We start from the raw sequence: 21,454 nt of genomic DNA, 5'->3' as shown, positions 1-21,454 counted from the left end.
AGGGGTGGTGGAATATTCCTTACAGTGGGGGTGCCACCGGCGTCCGAACTGTGACGCCCCCATGACACCCCTTTCGCCCCAGCCCTCACTCACTCCGCCCCTTCTCCCTGAGGCCCCAATCTCACACCGCCCCTTCTCCCTGATGCCACCCCTCCCTCCGAGGCCACACCCACAGAACGCCTCTTCCCCCAAGGCTCCACCTTGTTCCCCCGTCCGTCGTCCGTTCTTAGGGCTGCTAAAAAGTGATGGGCCCATGGCCCTCTAAACCCCCCTTGTCCTGCACCCTGACACACAGCCAGGCAGGCAGCAGTGTGTGTGAGTGTGTGTATGTGACAGAGACTGCTGGGCTATGCTGAGCCAGTGCGGGAAGTGGGGGCTGATGTCGGGGCTGTCCCGCTCTCCCTGACTCAGGACTGGGGTGTCCCCTCTCCCCCTGACTCAGGACTGGGGTGTCCCGCTCCCCCTGACTCAGGACTGGTTGCTTCCAGCAGCTGTCTGAACTTAGGGACAGCGTGCCAACACACTCACTCTTCCACAACACACACGCTCCCCGAACACACACACTGTCTGTCCCCAACACACACACACTCTCTGCCCACCATGCCCACGGCAGCTGAAAAGCAGCTGGCAATCGAGTCGGATGCCCATGGAACAATGGGATAGAGAAACCTGCCTCGTGTGGCTGCCCACGAGGCATTGCAAACCCTTCCCAAAGCACCCTGCGGCCAGTTGCACAGTGGGGTAGCGTCCCACAATGCACTGCTCTCTGTGGCGATCCAAGAGCTGCTAGCCTGGATGCGCTCCGGTGACACAAGCAGCCTAGTGTGGACATGCAACAGCGGCTTAATTAAAACGCTTTAACTAAAGCAGCATAACTCTGTCGTATAGAGACGTAGCCTGGCTCCCACTGGGGCCAAGGATGCTCAGGCCCTGAAACTGAAGAGCCACAACTTCCTCCGGGCAGGTGCCTTGTGGGAGGGGCAGAGAGGTGTGAGCGGTTCTCAGGGCAGGTGAGGGGAGGGGACAGAGAGGAGTGTGTGGCAGGCTGGGCAGGACTCATGGGAGGGCTCAGAGAAGTGTGGGTGGCGGGCAGAGTCTGTCTCAGGAGAGGGGGCAGAGAAGTGTGGGTGGCAGGCAGACCGTGGGGTAGGGGGCGGAGAGGCACGAGCAGCCGGCAATGAGGCCTTGGGGGAGGAGAGCGAGCGAGCGAAAGGTGGACCAGCAGGCCTCAGCCAAGGAGGCAGAGTGGGTGGGAAGAAGTCCCCCTGTTAATCCAGTGCTATCTACACTGGGATTAGGTTGGCATAATGGCATTGCTCAGGGGCGTTAAATTTTTTACCCCGCAAAGTAATGTCGTTACACTGACTTAATTTTGTAGCGCAGACTTGTCCAAAGAATCACACACACACCTTGGGAGCAAAACTTCACCTGCTTCTCTGCTTTACAGAATCCAACACAAGCAACGCTTGTCCGGGCGTGGGGGGCGTTGGCAGGGAGTCAGGTGTGGGCAGACACCATACGTTAGCCAGAGACGGGCACCATGGCTTAGCTGGCTAAAGCACCTGTCTTGTAAACAGGAGATCCTGGGTTCAACTCCCAGTGGTGCCTTGTTGAGTGGCTTTTGGGGCACCTGGTACTGGCTGCTGTCAGAAGACAAGATACAGAGATAGGTGGACCTTTGGTCTAGCCCAGTGATGCTGGTTTTGCTGTTTAAATTACACGCACAGGCACTGATGATAGAGTGACTGAAAGTTTGGGTGTTAAGAGTTGATAGGTCAGTGGTGCAGTCCCCTCGCAGATGACCCCCTCCCTCTGGGACAGGGGCAGGTCCGAGCTCTCACACCAAGTGGCTCATTGGGGCTGTGTTAGCCGACGGCCAAGGATGTTTGGTGAGGTGCCAGCTATGCCCGTTTATACCATCCGTGACTTTAACCGCTAGGACGCACTGTCCCTTCGCAGCGGGCAGCCCGGGCTAGGCTGACGGATGCCCCAAGGTCCTAACCACCCGTGACTTTAACTGCTAGAGCTCAGAGCTCCTTCGCAGCGGGCAGTCAATACTGACTGACAGGTGCCCCAATGGCAGCACTAAGAGCCTCTCCACACCCGTGACTTTAACTGCTAGAGCTCAGAGCTCCTTCGCAGCGGGCAGCCAGGATTGACTGACAGGTGCCCCAAGAGTTTGCCCCGTGGAGGCGGCACAACTCAACGCTAGGCTCTTAGTACTCTCACCTAATGGCCAGGCTTTAGAGCCAAAACGGCTGAGATTCTTTAATTGTGTCGGCTGCTTTACAGTAAACCAGAGAAAACAAGTCAGGCTTATGCATAAATGCTTACCAAAATTTATTAAGCTAGATTCTAATCATGTGGTTACAAAATTGCCAGTGCCTACTTATTTAAATGTAGAGATGTTACACACACAAACAAGTTACAAAACTGAAGCCACAATCCCAAAGAAAGAAAACAACGTATAGAGCTCTATTTCAAAATATGTGTACACTAAAGATAGGAGATCAGGTGTGGGTGCTTCTTACCCTCCTTGCATCTCTCGATTCCAGCGGTGCCAAGCCAGGATCGGTCACTCAATTCCGCGGAAAGACGAATAAGGGACAAGGCGTAGGGACCCTCTTAGCTGCAGAAGCCTTGGGAGGCTGTCACTTATCTGACCCGCAGATAGATAGTGAAAAGCACTCAAAAATCATGGTGCTGTAGGTCCCCTACTTATACCTCTGTACTCCTTTATTCTCTTTCTCCTTTCTTATGCCAAATTGAGGCTGGTCTGTCTGGGTGACGCCAGCTTTCGCAAGAGTAGTTTACACTTGCAAGGGAGAGAAACAATAAGTGTTGACTACTGGACATTTCTTTTATCAGGGTAAATATTTTCCCACCTAGGATGTTGGGGTGTGTGCATCACGCTATTTAGTAGGGGCTAAGAGCCATGTCTGTCACAGGGCCTCTGCCTGCTGTGAGCTTAATCTTCCTATCTGTTCCCAGAGGCACATTGTAGCAGCACACCTGTGCTTTCACAGCTTCAAAGGCTGTGCTGGAATATATGTTAAGTGCCCTGTTCCTGCTTCCTCCTGTGTTTCCAGCAATGCTGGTCTGGGGCGGGGGGGGGCTGTCTGTCTGGCTACACTTGCCTCTATATAAATCCATGGTACACCCACATCTTGAATATTGTGTGCAGATGTGGTCGGCCCATCTCAAAAAAGATACATTGCAATTGGAAAAGGTTCAGAAAAGGGCAAAAAAAACCCGGACTAGGAGTACGAAACAGCTTCTGTATTAGGAGAGATATGTAAGACTGGGACTTTTCAGCTTGGAAAAGAGACAAGAGGGCATATGAGAGAGGTCTATAAAAGCATGTCTGCTGTGGAGAAAGTAAAGAAGGAAGTGTTATTTACTCCTTCTCAGAACACAAGGACTAGGAATCACCCAATCAAATTAATAGGCAGCAGGTTTATAAGAAACAAAAGGAAGTATTTCTTCACACAACACACAGTCAACCTGGGGAACTCCTTGCCAGAGGACGTTGTGAAGGCCAAGATTATAATAGGGTTACAAAAAAAAAAAAAAAAACACACCATGAGAAATCTATTGAGGACAGGTCCGTGAATGGTATATGAGCCAGGATGGGCAGGGATGGTGTCCCTAACTTCTGTTTGTCATAAGCTGTGAATGGGTGACAGGAGATGAATCACTTCATGATTCCCTGTTCTGTTCATTCCCTCTGGGACACCTGGTGCTGGTCACTGTCGGAAGACAGGACACTGGGCTAGATGGACCTTTGGTCTGTCCCAGTGTGGCCATTCTGAAATACTAGGGAATCTAATGAGTCCACTGCAATGGCAGGGAGTAGGAAAATCCCTGGGTGTGGAGAACACTGGGAAATTAGAAACTATCATTCAGAAGCAACAGACTCTAAATAGTCTAGAAAAGCAGAATGTGAAAAATAAGAATCGGGGTCATGTGACTTCAGGAATGAGGGACTCAAAAAACCAAGTCTGCAGAGAAGGTAGATTGTGGCTAGTGCACATGGGGATGGGGGAAGCAACTCTCCAGGTCTCAAGGATTTTCACCAGCAACCGAGGCCATTGTCCCATGCACGGGGCAATCCGGAGCAGTGAGGAGTTGTGTCATCTGTAATCCTGGCTGAGTTTCAATGCTCTGCTGCTGGAGCTCCCTTGTCTGGATTCCTCCAGCCAGCATTCAAGGTCTGTGTGATCAGTAACCCTGGACCAGCCGCTCTGACCCCAGCAGCCTGCTTCTTACACCCCAAGCACTTTCTGGTCTGGGTGGAGAAGGCTCAGGGTTTGAGAGAAGGCCAGGGGTAGGAAGCTTCTGCTCGTTATGCTGGACCTAACCCCCCGTTTTACTTGTGCAAACAGGAGATATTTGACACTGTGCGATTCTGCTCCTGTGCTCTCTTCCCACAGCGTTCAGCAGCAGGGGAGGGTCGCTGGTCGTGTGTGTGTCACTGGCATGCTGGGGTGATGCTGGAACAGGACAGAGCAGAGGTGGCATTGTGGGGGTGGCGTGAACCTCATCTCTTCCGTTCCCCTTCCAAGAACCGAGGGGACAGGAATCCTTACCCAGCGAGGTCACATTCTCACAGGTCTCCTGCATGACGTCTCTGGAGAGGGCTCTCTGAGCGGGGTCCAGCAGAGCCCCCTCTTCCCTGGTGAAATACACAGCCACCTCCTCGAAGGTCACCGGCCCGTGAAAGAGCCAGAGCCCCACACTCAGGACCTGCTTCCCCACTCACAGCCCCACTATTCGTGGGGGAGAGGAGCCAATCAAACGAAACTCTGGGTGGACCGCAGTCAACAGAGTCCCACCCCCACCCCGCTCAGAGCACCCAGGAAACACCAGGGTGAGGGGGCGAAGAGAGAGCCCCTCCTCTCTCCCAGCAGATCCATCACACACCTACTAGCCACAGACTGATACCGGAGATGCTGCCCCGAGCAGGGTCTAGGGAGAGATCTCTTGTAGGAAGCCCAACACCCTCCTCCTTGTGAGGAGCTGGATATGAGGCAGGAGAATCTCCCCTAAGCCTGACTGGTGGCTTCCCCCTTCAATTTCAAGGCACCCGCTGGTTAGTTGGGTCAGGCTCCAGCACTAGGAATCTGGTCCTTTTTCCCAACCCCATCTTCGTGGGTTATTTTCTGTTCACCAAATTGGAGCATTTCCACCTCCGAACCTCATGGGTCTGTTCCAAGAACGTAGACCACTTATTAAACAACTCCAGGCAGGTCTGCCACCCTCTGGCCTCCTCCCTTTCTCCATCCTGTGCATTTCCTGCCCACCCCAACCTCCAAACCAGACGGTGCAAACCTTCCCCTCTCCCGTGTATTTGCTGTCCCTCTCCCTCCTGCAGGAACAGATCAGAACCCCCCCAATAATCCCTACCTGAGCTGGCTCCTCTGCAGCCATGTCGCTCCCCTGTCCCATGGGAGGACGGGATGAACCAAAACGAAACGTGATCGTCGTTCTGCAGCCTGGCCGGGCGAGAAGGGCCGTTGTGGAGGTTTGGGAACGGGCATTAGTTCATTTCACATCATGCTTCCCCCAGGCTCTTTCCCTGCAGAGTGAGATCTGAGATTCTGCCATACTGAGAAAATGCTAAAAGAAAAGGAGTACTTGTGGGACCTTAGAGACTAACCAATTTATCTGAGCATGAGCTTTCATGAGCTACAGCTCACTTCATCGGATGCATACCGTGGAAACTGCAGAAGACATTATATACACAGAGACCATGAAACAATACCCCCTCCCACCCCACTCTCCTGCTGGTAATAGCTTATCCAAAGTGATCATCAAGTTGGGCCATTTCCAGCACAAATCCAGGTTTTCTCACCCTCCGCCCCCCACACAAATTCACTCTCCTGCTCGTGATAGCCCATCCAAAGTGACAACTCTCTACTTAATCTCTGGCTTACAGCAGAGACCTGGCCCCTTCTGCCAGGCTAGGCCCGCAGACACACTTTTAACCTCCTTTCTCCCTCCCGCATCCCAAAACAAAGTCTCTGAACGCAATCCTAGAAAAAAGCAGAACCAAAGGAGTCCCTTTCGAGGATTCCCTCTGACACTGACCCCACGGCAGCCACACCCCAGCAGGAGGGACGTGGAGTCAGGAACTGGGTTTTCCTCTCTCTCATCCTCATCTTGTCCACAGGAAAGTGATTCTCCCCACAGTGCAGTAATACATCTGTCTGGGCAGATGAGAGAGCTGGAAATCTCTTTCAAAACTCTTTTATCCCACAGACCCTGTCAGTCTCTCTATCTCCTTTTCCCTGTGCCCTCTCCATGCCTGTCTGCTAGGAAACTCTCATTCCTGGGTTGTTTGCTCCCCCATGGCTGGATTTGCTCCTGCAAATGGCAGGAGAAATGGGGTGGGGGGCTGTTTGTGTAGAGTCATTTTATAGTCCTTCACTGCCTGCCTGGGATTTCCCCATTGCCTGCCTACGACCCCCACCTGCCCTCCACCAGGATCTGCCAGCCCATTTGCCTGGGACCCCCTCCTCCTCCCAGCAGGACCCCCTGACGCTTTACAGGAGGACCCCTCACTCTGCGCCAGGGACCGCCCCACCACAGTGCTGTGCACTGGGCATGGCAATGGTCCCAGGAGCCAGCTGGGCAATCCCAGACAGAGCCCCTGGCACAGCACCAGGCAGCGTCTAATCCCCTGCCCCACCTCCCAAGAGACCCCCACCCCCACTGGTCTGCAGCCAACAGGCCCCCAGCGATACCCACCTCCAGGACCCATAGCCTTAGGGCTGTGCACATCAGAACTATCCCCCAAAACCCCAAACCCTCCAGAACCCACCAACCTGACTAGGGTCCCCCCTGCCCAGCCACCCAGAGGCCTCCCCCTACCACAATGTCCCTTCAGCTCCCGCTGCAATCTCCCCACACAGACATGCACCCCCCAGCAACAGTGTTCCCTCACAGTGTCTGACAAGTGGACAGAAAGTTATCACAACCCCCTGCTGGCCAGTCACACAGGCAGGGGGAGCCCGGGGGGACGCCTCTTTAACAGGAGAAGGGAAGCCATGGAGGGCCAAAATAAGTAAGACATTTCCATACTCTGTCACTAGCAAATAATGGCCACCTTGGATCCACCCCAGAGTTGGCTACAGCTTTGTACTGCCGGAAGCCCCTCCTCACGGAGACCCTTTGTCATGGGGTTTGGGATACTTCTGGACCACGCTGCACTCAGAGGGACCTCCTCATCCTGTGCCAGCTGGAGAAAAGAAAAGGGTCCAGCCAACTCGACCTATTCGACATTGGTGAGGCCTCTATTCGACATTGGTGAGGCCTCATCTGGAGTACTGTGTCCAGTTTTGGGCCCCACACTACAAGAAGGATGTGGATAAATTGGAGAGAGTCCAGCGAAGGGCAACAAAAATGATTAGGGGTCTGGAACACATGAGTTATGAGTAGAGGCTGAGGGAGCTGGGATTGTTTAGTCTACGGAAGAGAAGAATGAGGGGGGATTTGATAGCTGCTTTCAACTACCTGAAAGGGGGTTCCAAAGAGGATGGCTCTAGACTGTTCTCAATGGTAGCAGATGACAGAACGAGGAGTAATGGTCTCAAGTTGCAGTGGGGGAGGTTTAGATTGGATATTCGGAAAAACTTTTTCACTAAGAGGGTGGTGAAACACTGGAATGCGTTACCTAGAGAGGTGGTAGAATCTCCTTCCTTAGAGGTTTTTAAGGTCAGGCTTGACAAAGCCCTGGCTGGGATGATTTAACTGGGAATTGGTCCTGCTTCGAGCAGGGGGTTAGACTAGATGACCTTCTGGGGTCCCTTCCAACCCTGATATTCTATGCTTCTATGAACTCTCTTGTTACCAACTGGGAACCACCCATCCCCCAAACAGGGGGAGGCCCCTGGCTTTGATGGGTATTGAATATATGGCTAGTCTCTTTTATCAGCAAACATTTTTAACAGAGAGAAAGGAGGGAACAAATGATTCTCAAAGGAGAAGGAAAGATGATCATTGTTGCAGGGGGGTTAATTTCCCAACCAGGATGGAGAAGGACTCAGGGCGACAGGTTCCCCCCAAAGAAGGACAAGTTCCTAGGATTTAGAGACATGGGGAACAGCCCCAAACTCGAGAGGATTTTTAATTGACATTTGATAATGACATCGTAAGAGGGAAACCTGAGATTTGAGATCAGTGTTCAGAAATGAAAGAGAAAGGGTGGAAATCTGAGGGATTTTGGATCCATTTATGCAAATTATAGAGAGGAAAGTGGAAAATGAGAGGGATTTTATAGCAGTTGTTGATAGGAGGTTGTCACGGAGTCCCTGGGCGATGCTCTGGAACTGCTCCCTACGAAGCCAGGCAGGACTCCGGGGAAGTTGCCTTTCTGTGAGCAGCCTGTCTTCAGGACACACAGCTCACCGAGCTTTCACCTTCCTGGGTCTGACCTCGGACCATTCAGCATCCTCTGCCCCTCCGTCCGCTTCTCACAGCGAGTCCGCTCAGGCAGGGCTCCTCGGGAAGCCAGACGGTCCTGCACCCCAACTCCGCAGTCAGACGGGACTCTCAGCCAGCCAGTAAAACAGAGGTTTATTAGATGACAGGAACATGGTCTAAAACAGAGCTTGCAGGTGCAGAGAACAGGACCCCTCAGCTGGGGCCATTTTGGGGGCAGTGAGCCAGACAACCACGCCTGCACTTCACTCCAACTCCCTCCAGCCCCTCCTCCTCTGGGCTTTGTTCCTTTCCCGGGCCAGGAGGTCACCGGATTCCTTTGTTCTCCAACCCTTCAGCTCTCACCTTGCAGGGGGGAAGGGCCCAGGCCATCAGTGGCCAGGAAACAGGGTGTTGGCCATTCTCTGTGTCCAGACTCCTGCACACACATGCCCTCTAGGGCTCTGCAATGATCATACACCCTTACCGCACCACCTAGATACTAAAAAACTTCATAGGGGAAACTGAGGCACCCCCACACTATTCAGAGGAAACATTAAGAACAGTCCCACTTTGTCACATCTCTCCCCCCTTCGAGATCGAACTGAGAGGGGTCACTTTAGCCAGTGACCTGGGGAAGTTCGAAGCCACCAACGTTCCCATGGGTGCCCCAGCATCTCTCCCATTCCTCGGTAGGAGTTACACCAGGCCCTTCCAGTTTCACGCCCTCCCTTAGGTCGGTGGTGGTCGATAGCACTCGCAGGCCACATGTGGGAAGGTTTCTGTGGCCCATGCCCTTTGGCCACCCCAAAACCCCAGGGGGTCAAACTGGGATTGGGTCTTCTCCCCAACAAGCTGGCCAAACACAGCCACTTGGTTATGGGACTGTTTAACTTTCTTAACAGCTTTCACTTCATCTGAGACCTTCTCAAAGCTCTCCACACTGGGTCTTTCAACAGGACAGTCAGTGGATCCATTCACAACAGAAAATTTCTGGCTGTTAGGAACTGAAACTTTCTTGATAAAATCACTTTCACACCCTTCAGTGGCAGTAAACTGCTTGCAAAGACTCCATGAGGATTCCTTTCCCTAGGGGCTTTTCTATGCAATAATTCACCCCTCCCAGAAATTCTGCCCTTACCCTCTTCACCGAGGGCTTCCTCTGGAGGAACACTTTCCTGAGCAACAACAGACTCTTTCTGGGTCTCCCTTACATCCAGAATCACCTCTGGCCCATCCGGCGGATTCCTACACAATCCCCTTTCAGGCAAACTTACAGACTTCCTAGAGAAAAGGTCAGAAGCATTCTCCTTCCCTTTGCCACACACAAGTTCAGGAATCTTTTCCTTCTTGCTACCGGTTTCCACACCCTCAGGAGGTAACACAATCACATCACCTTCCTGCTCTCCTTGTGCCCTGGCTAGGATCTCACCCTGATTAGACAGAGTTGCTACACCCTTTCCAACAACACACTAGCAACAGGCAAAATATGAGCACCAGAATTGTCTCGTCTCTGGGATTTTACATAGACCCTAACTGGATGCGACCTAGTTACAGGGCCATTCTCCCGAGCAGACACAAACTTAGGACCCTTCCCTTCCTGGGCTTTAGCTGAATCCAGAACCAGCTCTGAGACAACTGCACGCCCCTCAACCATCACAGGCTGAAAGGCCCCTTCTGTCGCTCCAGAGACAAAGAAGAGCCGGACACACTTTCTCCTTTCCCAGACACCCAGCTTGGGACCTCTCTCCCCTTGTCCCAGCACACAAGGCTGGTCACAGACAACTGCTTGGAGATCAGGGTAGCTCCCTCCATTGGCAAGTCAATACCCCTGACAGACACAGGTACGTTTCCTTCACTGTCCCAATTCTCCACCCAGCTAACAGGTAAGGTCCAGGGACACTCATCTTCCACTCTCCTCGACTTCCCACCCTGCTGACTAGACACAGCCATCAGCTCACAAGGCTGCCTAGGCTCATCCAGACTTTCCGTACCTAGCACCTTGCCACTCCCCACAGATCCCCCGCCCTGCCTGTGTCTCCCCCCACTCAGCTGGGGTCTCAGCTCCCCCCTTGCTCAGCACTGCCCTTGCTGTCCCAGTGGGGGTAGGCAGCGAGCTCGCTGCTTTCCTCAAAGCATCAGAGCCAGCCTGAGCCCCTTCTCCGGTGTGCAAGGGGGGCGGGGAGCATCTCTCTGTCCCACCCAACTCCAGGGGTCTGGTTAAAGTCAGGCAGGTAGCTTGAGCCTAGCCGCTCCTCCCTGCTGCCAGCCAGGTCATCTGCATTTTCACTGACCATTTCCCTCTCCACCGATTGGTTCCCCGGATTCAAACCCTTGGCAGTTATAGGAGTAAGGCCTGGATCCTGTCCCAAAGAGACACAGTCACCCCATAACAGGGTCTCGCAGCTGGTGTCCTGGAGAACCCTAACGACCAGCCAGCCCCACCCCTCCTGGGTCTGCACAGGGATCTGGGCCATAGGCAGGGCGAGGGGCTTCGTCCCTGGGACCCTCACCCAGCTCACACAGCCCCTCAGCCTCTGAGGCTGCACCACCCAGGGCCTGACACCAGTTCTCTCTGTCCCAGGATCTCGCCACCCCAGGAATGTCTCCCCATTCACCATCACCTTCTGCTCCCACTGGGGGTCCGAGGGGCCTGGCCCAAGGAAACTCCACACAGACATATAGGTTGGGACCAGAAGTGGGAGCCTGTCCACCTCCCCACCCATCTGGCTGACGGAGTCTACGGCCTTGGGACCCAGCAAGGGAGCAAGACACCAGGGCTTTTCTGCAGGGTCCCCCGGTTCAAATCTCCAGCCTGCTCAAAGGCAGTGAGGTGGGCATCCACATCCCCCCCCTCCTTAACCAGGGGCAGCAATTTAGGCTCGAGGTTCCCTGTGGAACTGGCCCCCCGGGGTCTATCCCCACTCACCCCTGGGGGGTCCCCATAGGCCTCTCCACTCCCCCATCACCAGTTCATGCTGCTGCTGCTGCTTCTGCAGCTCTTTCTCGGGCTCTCGCTGTCTCTCACGGTCCTCTTGCTCTCTCGGACTCAGCTCCAATCCTGTCCGACTCCGATCCCCGGATGGGGAACCCGATCGTGAAGACCCTCGTCTGGTCGGGGACAGGAGTCTTGGCGATGCCTGGCCACCACTCCAGCTGCTCCCAGATCCTGCTATAGCCCCATTTCGGGTCAGGAATCTGTCCCTTAGAGCGGTCATCCTCCTCCAGCTGCACGATTAACTGTGCTTCGGTGAACTTTCCAACGCTCAACCCTCTCTTTCTGCACAGGGTTACAATGTCCTTCTTCAGGAGACGGTGACAGGCCCTCACTCCGCCCTTCCCAAGTTGTGGACTCACAGGCCTGTGTGCTCTCAGCTCCCCACGGTTTCCAGGGAGAACCCCTAGTGTGCCAGCCCTTCTCGAGGTCACCCCCTCTTTGTCAGGGTCGAGCGGCAGACTCCTCCGTCCCTGGGACCGCTCGCTGCAATCCCCAGGGGAACCCTGTTACTGCAAAAGTCCTTCTCTCTGGTCACACACTTCCAGGAGTTAACCGCCCCCTGAAACTGTCTCTCTCTGAATCTTCAGCACGTCTGGTCCCCGTCAATCCCCCTTCATTTTACTGCTCCCCAGTCACTTACTGCAGGAAGCGCTGTCCACGGGGTGCAGTACATCCCACCCCTGCCACCAGTTGTCACGGAGTCCCTGGGCGATGCTCTGGAACTGCTCCCCATGAAGCCAGGCAGGACTCTGGGGCAGTCGCCTTTCCGTGAGCAGCCTGTCTTCAGGACACACAGCTCACCCAGCTTCCACCTTCCTGGGTCTGACCTCAGACCATTCAGCATCCTCTGCCCCTCCATGCCCTTCCCACAGCGAGTCCGCTCAGGCAGGGCTCCTGGGGAAGTCAGAGGGTCCTGCCCCCAACTCCGCAGTCAGACGGGACTCTCAGCCAGCCAGTAAAACAGAGGTTTATTAGATGACAGGAACATGGTCTAAAACAGAGCTTGCAGGTGCAGAGAACAGGACCCCTCAGCTGGGGCCATTTTGGGGGGGGGGGCAGTGAGCCAGACAACCACGTCTGCACTTCACTCCAACTCCCTCCAGCCCCTCCTCCTCTGGGCTTGGTTCCTTTCCCGGGCCAGGAGGTCACCGGATTCCTTTGTTCTCCAACCCTTTAGCTCTCACCTTGCAGGGGGGAAGGGCCCAGGCCATCAGTGGCCAGGAAACAGGGTGTCGGCCATTCTCTGTGTCCAGACTCCTGCATACACCTGCCCTCTAGGGCTCTGCAATGATCATACACCCTTATCCCACCACCTAGATACTTAAGAACTGCCTAGGGGAAACTGAGGCACCCCCACACTATTCAGAGGAAACATTAAGAACATTAAGAACAGTCCCACTTTGTCACAGAGGTAAAAGCTGAGTGTATTTCCCACCACTATTTGGTCAATGAATAGAAATGGGCAACATTGGCAAACGTTTTAGATCCATATTCAGGAATCTGAGAAAAGGTGTAAATCTGAGATTTTCGTCGTAATTTATAATTACGGAGACAGGGAAAGCTCTCAGGGGCATATTCAATTAGAAGTAGACAACTAGAGTAAAAGTGGGGCAAACTTTTTTATCAATCTTTGAGACGTACAGAGAAAACGTGTCACAAACTACGCAACTGAGAACATGGGATAAACGCCAAGACCGGGGGGGCTTTTATGTGGCTATTAAAGAACTAGCTGGAAAAGGGGGGACCGTTTGTCATATAAAATCCAGCCTGTCCAAAACATAAACAGAGAGTGATCGTCGTCGTCCCCCCGGCCCCGGTCACCTGGGCAGCAGGGAGCCCTCTGAGGGGCTGACTGAAGGGGGTGGGGGTGGGGGAGCTGGAGGGCTCCCTGGGGGAGGGGAGGGGGCGGTAGTGGGGGATGGGCAGGTGGGGGGCAGGTGGGGGCTGGGGGCAACGGTGCGGCAGTTGGGGGCATCAAGTGGGACTGGGAAGCCGGGATCGGGGGCAGCCCCATGGGGGACACGTCCCCTCCCTTCCCCGCCCCGGCAGAGACCCGGCGTCTCCTCCCACCCCCACGCCGGGGCAGCCAGGTTGGGGGATGGCTCCGGGCTCCAACTTCCCACGGACATCAGGACAAATCGCTGCAGATAAAACGGGGTGGGAGGGAAATCCCGCCCCCCCAACGGGAGGGGAGTTTCAATGGACATGTGAGGAGGAGGAAGAGACGGGGGGGGGGGGATCAGGGGAGACCAGAGAGCGGATCAATGGGGGGGTGGGGGGGAGTTTACAACCAGGTGGGAGCTACCGAGAGGGAAAAGGGGAAAACTGGGGGGCATTTGTGCCGGTGGGGGGGGAGGGGATCCAATTAACTCCCGCGCCGCCCCCCACTTCCCCCCCGGGAATTTCCTGGCTGCACAGAGACAATTCAACCCCCACCCCCGCAACTCCGGCTTCTCCCCCCAACACCCCCCAAGGGACCCCGCCCGCCGGGCCCCAGTCTCTGCCCCCCCCAATCCCAGCCGTGCCGGGGGCAGAGAGTCACTTTCCTCCCCCCCCACCAGCGCTCCCCCCCCCGCGGGGTCTCCCACTCACCGGGTCGGGGGCGGGCAGAGCCGGGGCTGGTCCCAGCTGGAGAAAGCCCCCCCCGGCCGGGCACGGGGGGGTTAATGACGAGCCCCCCCAGCACAGACCCCGGAGCGGAGCCGCAGCTGCTCCTCCGAGAGACCCGACACGAGGCAGCGCCAGGGGGCGGAGCCTGGAGCAGACCGGGGGCGGGGCAGCGGCAGGGGGCGGGGCCTGGAGCAGACCGGGGGCGGGGCAGCGTCTGGGGGCGGGGCCTGGAGCGGATCGGGGGCGGGGGAGCGTCTGGGGGCGGGGCATGGAGCAGACCAGGCGCTGCCTCGTGTCGGATCTGTAGGAGGAGCAGCTGCGGCTCCCCTCCGGGGTCTGTGCGGGGTGGGGCCCGTCATTAACCCCCCCGTGCTCCGGTGAGTGGGAGACCCCGGGGGGGAGCGCTGGGCGGGGGGGGCAGGAAAGTGACTCTCTGCCCCCTACCTGCCCATCCCCCACTGCCGCCCCCTCCCCGCCCCCAGGGAGCCCTCCAGCTCCCCCCCCTTCCCCCTCCTGTCAGCCCCTCAGAGGGCTCCCTGCTGCCCAGGTGAACGGGGGCCGTGGGGGGGGACCATCACTTTCTGCTTATGTATTGGACAGGCTGGATTTTATATCACAAACGGTCCCCCCTTTTCCAGCTAGTTCTTTAACAGCCACATAAAAGCCCCCCCGGTCTTGGCGTTTATCCCATGTTCTCAGTTGCGTAGTTTGTGACATGTTTTCTCTGTACGTCTCAAAGATTCCTCAAAAATACCCTCAACGTTTGCCCCACTTTTACTCTAGTTGTCTACTTCTAATTGAATATGCCCCTGAGAGCTTTCCCTGTCTCCGTGATTATAAATTACGACGAAAATCTCAGATTTACACCTTTTCTCAGATTCCTGAATATGGATCTCAAACGTTTGCCAATGTTGCCCATTTCCGCTCTATTCATTGACCAAATAGTGGTGGGAAATACACTCAGCTTTTACCTCCTATCAACAACTGCGATAAAATCCCTCTCATTTTCCACTTTCCTCTCTATAATTTGCATAAATGGATCCAAAATCCCTCAGATTTCCACCCTTTCTCTTTCATTTCTGAACACTGATCTCAAATCTCAGGTTTCCCTCTTACGATGTCATCATCAAATGTCAATTAAAAATCCTCTTGGGTTTGGGGCTGTTCCCCATGTCTCTAAATCCTAGCAACTTGTCCTTCTTTGGGGGGAACCTGTCGCCCTGAGTTCTTCTCCATCCTGGTTGGGAAATTAACCCCCCTGCAACAATGATCATCTTTCCCTCTCCTTTGAGAATCATTTGTTCCCTCCTTTCTCTCTGTTAAAAATGTTTGCTGATAAAAGAGACTAGCCATATATTCAATACCCATCAAAGCCAGGGGCCTCCCCCTGTTTGGGGGATGGGTGGTTCCCAGTTGGTAACAGGAGAGTTGGCTGGACCCTTTTCTTTTCTCCAGCTGGCATGGGATGAGGAGGTTCCTCTGAGTGCAGCGTGGTCCAGAAGTATCCCAAACCCCATGACAAAGGGTCTCCGTGAGGGGGGGCTTCCCGCAGTGCAAAGCTGTAGCCAACTCTGGGGTGGATCCCCGGTGGCCATTATTTGCTAGTGTTGCCGGCACCCAGTGCCGAGAGGCTGAACAACAGCTTGAGTGGTTTGTTACCCGGTGTGCTACACCCAATAATTACAACGGGGTGGAGAAGCAGAAAAGTTTATTTGCAGCTGCAAAAAGGTACAGGGAGAATAAAATCTGAAATCCTGCACAACAGAGCAGGAAGTTACACAGGCTTTTATATATATATATATTTTTAGCATACTTATTTAATAGCAAGCTGCTCCAAGTATTCATATAGCCAGCCAATTCAGTTCCCAGCTAGTTCCCTGATTTTTTGTATTATTTGTTAAACTATATATAAAGCAGCTTTATTTAGCATTGTTTTTTTATATTTTTTTTGTTTGGCCTTGCTTAGTTTCAGGCAGTCTGACTCTGCAACATACTGTTGCAGATTCTTAGCATAACTGCTGTGTGTGCCTCCAGGCGGGGGGGCCAAGGACACTTGGGCCTAGTATGCAGAGCTGCTGAGAATGCCTCCAGGCGGGGGGTGGGGGCAAGGACACAGGGGCCTAGTGCGAGGGGGCTTCATCGACACTCGTGGTCTTCCATCCCCTCGAGTTACCTAGTGGCCATGCCCCAGTGTTCCCAACAACTCCCCCCTTTGAGAACATTTAACAGCCTTGGCTTTGAGTTTTTTTATTTGGGCTATTTATTTTTTTATAATATGATTTTGTATAAGCATTTTGTGATAGCTTTGAAGAGAATGATTTATTAATTTTTGCAAAAGGGCCCTGATATATGATATTGCACAGCATAATACTAGTAATACAAGCAATATAGGAAAGAGAAATTTTAATAGCAGGCTAAATAAACCACCAAGCCAAGATGACAAACTTTAGCCTGAAAACAAGGGTTATAACCAATTGTTTTTTGGGGCAGTATAGGCAACCTGTGCTTTGGCTTGGGCATGGGTTTTAGCCTGTATTATTTTTTTATAGATTTTATAATTGCTATTATTTATATATATATAATATTGGGACCCGATGAGGGCATAAATTTTTTTTTGGGATGCTAAGAGATAGTTTAAAGCTAGCCTGTTTTGGAGGGAAAATGTTTTGAGCTGCTATATTTTTTTATTTAATGTTTTTATTGTTGATTTTAAATTATTAATTGAGTTTTTTAATTTTAAGGCTATTTTTTTAAGTATTATTTGCAGCTTTATAGTATAGGTCTCTGTGAGGGGAGGCTTCCCGCAGTGCAAAGCTGTAGCCAACTCTGGGGTGGATCCACGGTGGCCATTATTTGCTAGTGACAGAGTATGGAAATGTCTTACTTATTTTGGCCCTCCATGGCTTCCCTTCTCCTGTTAAAGAGGCGTCCCCCCGGGCTCCCCCTGCCTGTGTGACTGGCCAGCAGGGGGTGGTGATAACTTTCTATCCACTTGTCAGACACTGTGAGGGAACACTGTTCCTGGGGGGGGCAGGTGTCTGTGCGGGGAGATTGCAGCGGGAGCTGAAGGGGCATTGTGGTAGGGGGAGGCCTCTGGGTGGCTGGGCAGGGGGGGCCCTAGTCAGGTTGGTGGGTTCTGGAGGATTTGGGGTTTTGGGGGGTAGTTCTGATGTGCCCAGCCCTAAGGCTATGGGTCCTGGAGGTGGATATCGCTGGGGGCCTGTTGGCTGCAGACCAGTGGGGGTGGGGGTCTCTTGGGCAGGTGGGGCAGGGGATTAGATGCTGCCTGGTGCTGTGCCAGGGGCTCTGCCTGGGATTGCCCAGCTGGCTCCTGGGACCATTGCCATGCCCAGTGCACAGAGCTGTGGTGGGGCGGTCCCTGGCACAGAGTGAGGGGTCCTCCTGTAAAGCATCAGGGGGTCCTGCTGGGAGGAGGAGGGGGTCCCAGGCAAATGGCCTGGCAGATCCTGGTGGAGGGCAGGTTGGGGTCCTAGGCAGACAATGGGGAAATCCCAGGCAGGCAGTGAAGGACTATAAAATGACTCTACAGTAACAGCCCCCCACCCCATTTCTCCTGCCATCTGCAGGAGCAAATCCAGCCATGGGGGAGCAAACAACCCAGGAATGAGAGTTTCCGAGCAGACAGGCATGGAGAGGGCACAGGGAAAAGGAGATAGAGAGACTGACAGGGTCCGTGGGATAAAAGAGTTTTGAAAGAGATTTCCAGCTCTCTCATCTGCCCAGACAGATGTATTACTGCACTGTGGGGAGAATCACTTTCCTGTGGACGAGACGAGGATCAGAGAGAGGAAAACCCAGTTCCTGACTCCATGTCCCTCCTGCTGGGGTGTGGCTGTCATGGGGTCAGTGTCAGAGGGAATCCTCGAAAGGGACTCCTTTGGTTCTGCTTTTTTCTGGGATTGCGTTCAGAGACTTTGTTTTGGGATGCGGGAGGGAGAAAGGAGGTTAAAAGTGTGTCTGTGGGCCTAGCCTGGCAGGAGGGCCCAGGTCTCTGCTGTAATCCAGAGATTGAGCATTTTCTCAGCACGGCAGAATCTCGGATCTCGCTCTGCAGGGAAAGAGCCTGGGGGAAGCGTGATGTGAATTGAACTAATGTCCGTTCCTAAACTTCTACAACAGCCCTTCTTGCCCGGCCAGGTTGCAGAACGACGCTCATGTTTCTTTCCGGTTCATCCCGTCCTCCCATGGGACAAGGGAGCGACATGGCTGCAGAGGAGCCAGCTCAGGTAGGGATTATTGTGGGGGGTTCTGATCTGTTCCTGCAGGAGGGAGAGGGACAGGAAATACACGGGAGAGGGGAAGGTTTGCACCGTCTGGTTTGGAGGTTGGAGCAGGGCAGGAAATGCACAGGGTGGAGAAAGGGAGGAGGCCAGGGGGTGGCAGACCTGCTGGGAGTTGTTTAATAAGTGGCCTAGATTCTAGGAAGAGACCCATGAGGTTCGGAGGTGGAAATGCTCCAATCTGGTGAACAGAAAATAACCTACCTAGATGGGGCTGGGAAAAAGGACCAGACTCGTAGTGCTGGAGCCTGACCCAACTAACCAGCGGGTGCCTTGAAATACGAAGGGGGAAGCCACCAGTCAGGCTTAGGAGAGATTCCCCTGCCTCATATCCAGCTCTGGGAGCGGCTAAGTCATTATGCAAGGTAACCTATTTCCCCTTGTTTTTTCCTGCCCCCCACCCCCCCGACGTTCTTGTTAAACCCTGGCTTTGTGCTGGAAATGGGCCACCTTGATTATCATACACATTGTAAGGAGAGTGATCACTTTAGATAAGCTATTACCAGCAGGAGAGTGGGGTGGGAGGAGGTATTTTTTTCATGATTTGTGTGTATATAAAAAGCTCTTCTACACTTTCCACAGTTTGCATCCGATGAAGTGAGCTGTAGCTCACGAAAGCTTATGCTCAAATAAATTGGATAGTTTCTAAGGTGCCACAAGTCCTCCTTTTCTTTTCACAAGGAGGACGGTGTTGGGCTTCCTACAAGAGATCTCTCTCTAGACCCTGCTCGGGGCAGCATCTCCGGTATCAGTCTGTGGCTAGTAGGTGTGTGATGGATCTGCTGGGAGAGAGGAGGGGCTCTCTCTTCGCCCCCTCACCCTGGTGTTTCCTGGGTGCTCTGAGCGGGGTGGGGGTGGGACTCTGTTGACTGCGGTCCACCCAGAGTTTCCGTTTGATTGGCTCCTCTCCCCCACGAATAGTGGGGCTGTGAGTGGGGCAGCAGGTCCTGAGTGTGGGGCTCTGGCTCTTTCAGGGGACAGTGACCTTCGAGGAGGTGGCTGTGTATTTCACCAGGGAAGAGTGGGCTCTGCTGGACCCCGCTCAGAGAGCCCTCTACAGAGACGTCATGCAGGAAACCTATGAGAATGTGACCTCGCTGGGTAAGGATTCCTGTCCCCTCGGTTCTTGGGAGGGGAACGGAAGAGATGAGGTTCACGCCACCCCCACAATGCCACCTCTGCTCTGTCCTGTTCCAGCATCACCCCAGCATGCCAGTGACACACACACGACCAGAGACCCTCCCCTGCTGCTGAACGCTGTGGGAAGAGAGCACAGGAGCAGAATCGCACAGTGTCAAATATCTCCTGTTTGCACAAATAAAATGGGGGGTTAGGTCCAGCATAACGAACAGAAGCTTCCTACCCCTGGCCTTCTCTCAAACCCTGAGCCTTCTCCACCCAGACCAGAATGTGCTTGGGGTGTAAGAAGCAGGCTGCTGGGGTCAGAGCGGCTGGTCCAGGGTTACTGATCACACAGACCTTGAATGCTGGCTGGGGGAATCCAGACAAGGGAGCTCCAGCAGCAGAGCATTGAAACTCAGCCAGGATTACAGATGACACAACTCCTCACTGCTCCGGATTGCCCCGTGCATGGGACAATGGCCTCGGTTGCTGGTGAAAATCCTTGAGACCTGGAGAGTTGCTCCCCCCATCCCCATGTGCACTAACCACAATCTACCTTCTCTGCAGACTTGGTTTTTTGAGTCCCTCATTCCTGAAGTCACATGACCCCGATTCTTATTCTTATTTTTCACATTCTGCTTTTCTAGACTATTTAGAGTCTGTTGCTTCTGAATGATAGTTTCTAATTTCCCAGTGTTCTCCACAGCCAGGGATTTTCCTACTCCCTCCCATTGCACTGGACTCACTAGGTTCCCTGGTATTTCAGAACGGCCACACTGGGACAGACCAAAGGTCCATCTAGCCCAGTGTCCTGTCTTCCGACAGTGACCAGCACCAGGTGTCCCAGAGGGAATGAACAGAACAGGGAATCATGAAGTGATTCATCTCCTGTCACCCATTCACAGCTTATGACAAAGAGAAGTTAGGGACACCATCCCTGCCCATCCTGGCTAATAACCATTCACGGACCTGTCCTCAATAGATTTCTCATGGTGTTTTTTTTTTTGTAACCCTGTTATAATCTTGTCCTTCACAACGTCCTCTGGCAAGGAGTTCCCCAGGTTGACTGTGCATTGTGTGAAGAAATACTTCCTTTTGTTTCTTATAAACCTGCTGCCTATTAATTTGATTGGGTGATTCCTAGTCCTTGCGTTATGAGAAGGAGTAAATGACACGTCCTTATTTACTTTCTCCACGGCAGTTTTGATTTTATAGACCTCTCTCATATCCCCCCTTTGTCTGTTTTCCAAGCTGAATAGTCCCGGTCTTTTTAATCTTTCCCCGTACAGAAGAGTTTCATACCTGTAATCATTTGGGTTGCCCTTTTCTGAACCTTTTCCAATTCCAATATATCTTTTTTTGAGATGGGGCAACCACATCTGCAGGCAGTATTCGAGATGTGGGTGTACCATGGGTTTATATAGAGGCGATAGGATATTTTCTGTCGTCTTATCTATCCATTTCAGAATGATTCCCAACATTCTCTTTGCTTTTTGACTGCCGTGGCACACTGAGTTGATGTTTTCAGAGAACTGTGCCCAGTGACTCCAAGATCCCTCTGTTGAGTGGAAACAGCTCATTTAGAGCCCATCATTTTATATGTGTAGTTGGGATTATGTTTTCCAATGGGCTGCAATATGGTGCTATCCTGCTATCCTGTTCCCGTTCTCATAAAAGAAGAAGAGCATCCAAATGCGTGTTTACCTTCATTCCCTCAGCGGTCCTCATGGGAATCCCTGATCGGTTCCAAAGTGTATTAAAACCTTTCTTAAAGGGTTACCTCCTGGTGGTTATCAGGTCCTGTGAGTTTGTAGCCCAGAAAGACCCCCCTCAGTCAGCTCAAACTCCGCTGTTTATCCCCCAAAAGTCTGTCGTCTTCAGTCTCCTGAATGAGGGTGACTCCCTTTCTGCATTGGGTAAAGCTTCAAAAGGTGGAGCTCTGCATAACCAGCCTTGAGATCTGGCATTCATCACCCCGTAGCGATACCAGCTTGCACAGGAA

At 53.3% G+C, this 21,454-nt stretch overlaps 1 long non-coding RNA gene across 1 annotated transcript; it reads right to left on the bottom strand.

The window, feature by feature from the left end:
- Window positions 1–2,389: 2,389 nt before the first annotated feature.
- LOC311520197 lies at window positions 2,390–6,319 on the bottom strand. Its single transcript, XR_014711513.1, has 3 exons — window positions 6,091–6,319; window positions 5,407–5,619; window positions 2,390–4,493 (listed from the first exon to the last, which is right to left on the bottom strand). It is a non-coding gene; the product is annotated as an uncharacterized lncRNA (long non-coding RNA).
- Between the last annotated feature and the right edge of the window lie 15,135 nt (window positions 6,320–21,454).

Source organism: Lepidochelys olivacea, assembly GCF_965140295.1.
Source record: "Lepidochelys olivacea isolate rLepOli2 genome assembly, chromosome: 4".
Lineage (NCBI taxonomy): Eukaryota > Metazoa > Chordata > Testudines > Cheloniidae > Lepidochelys > Lepidochelys olivacea.
This window is presented reverse-complemented; position numbering and strand designations above follow the sequence as displayed.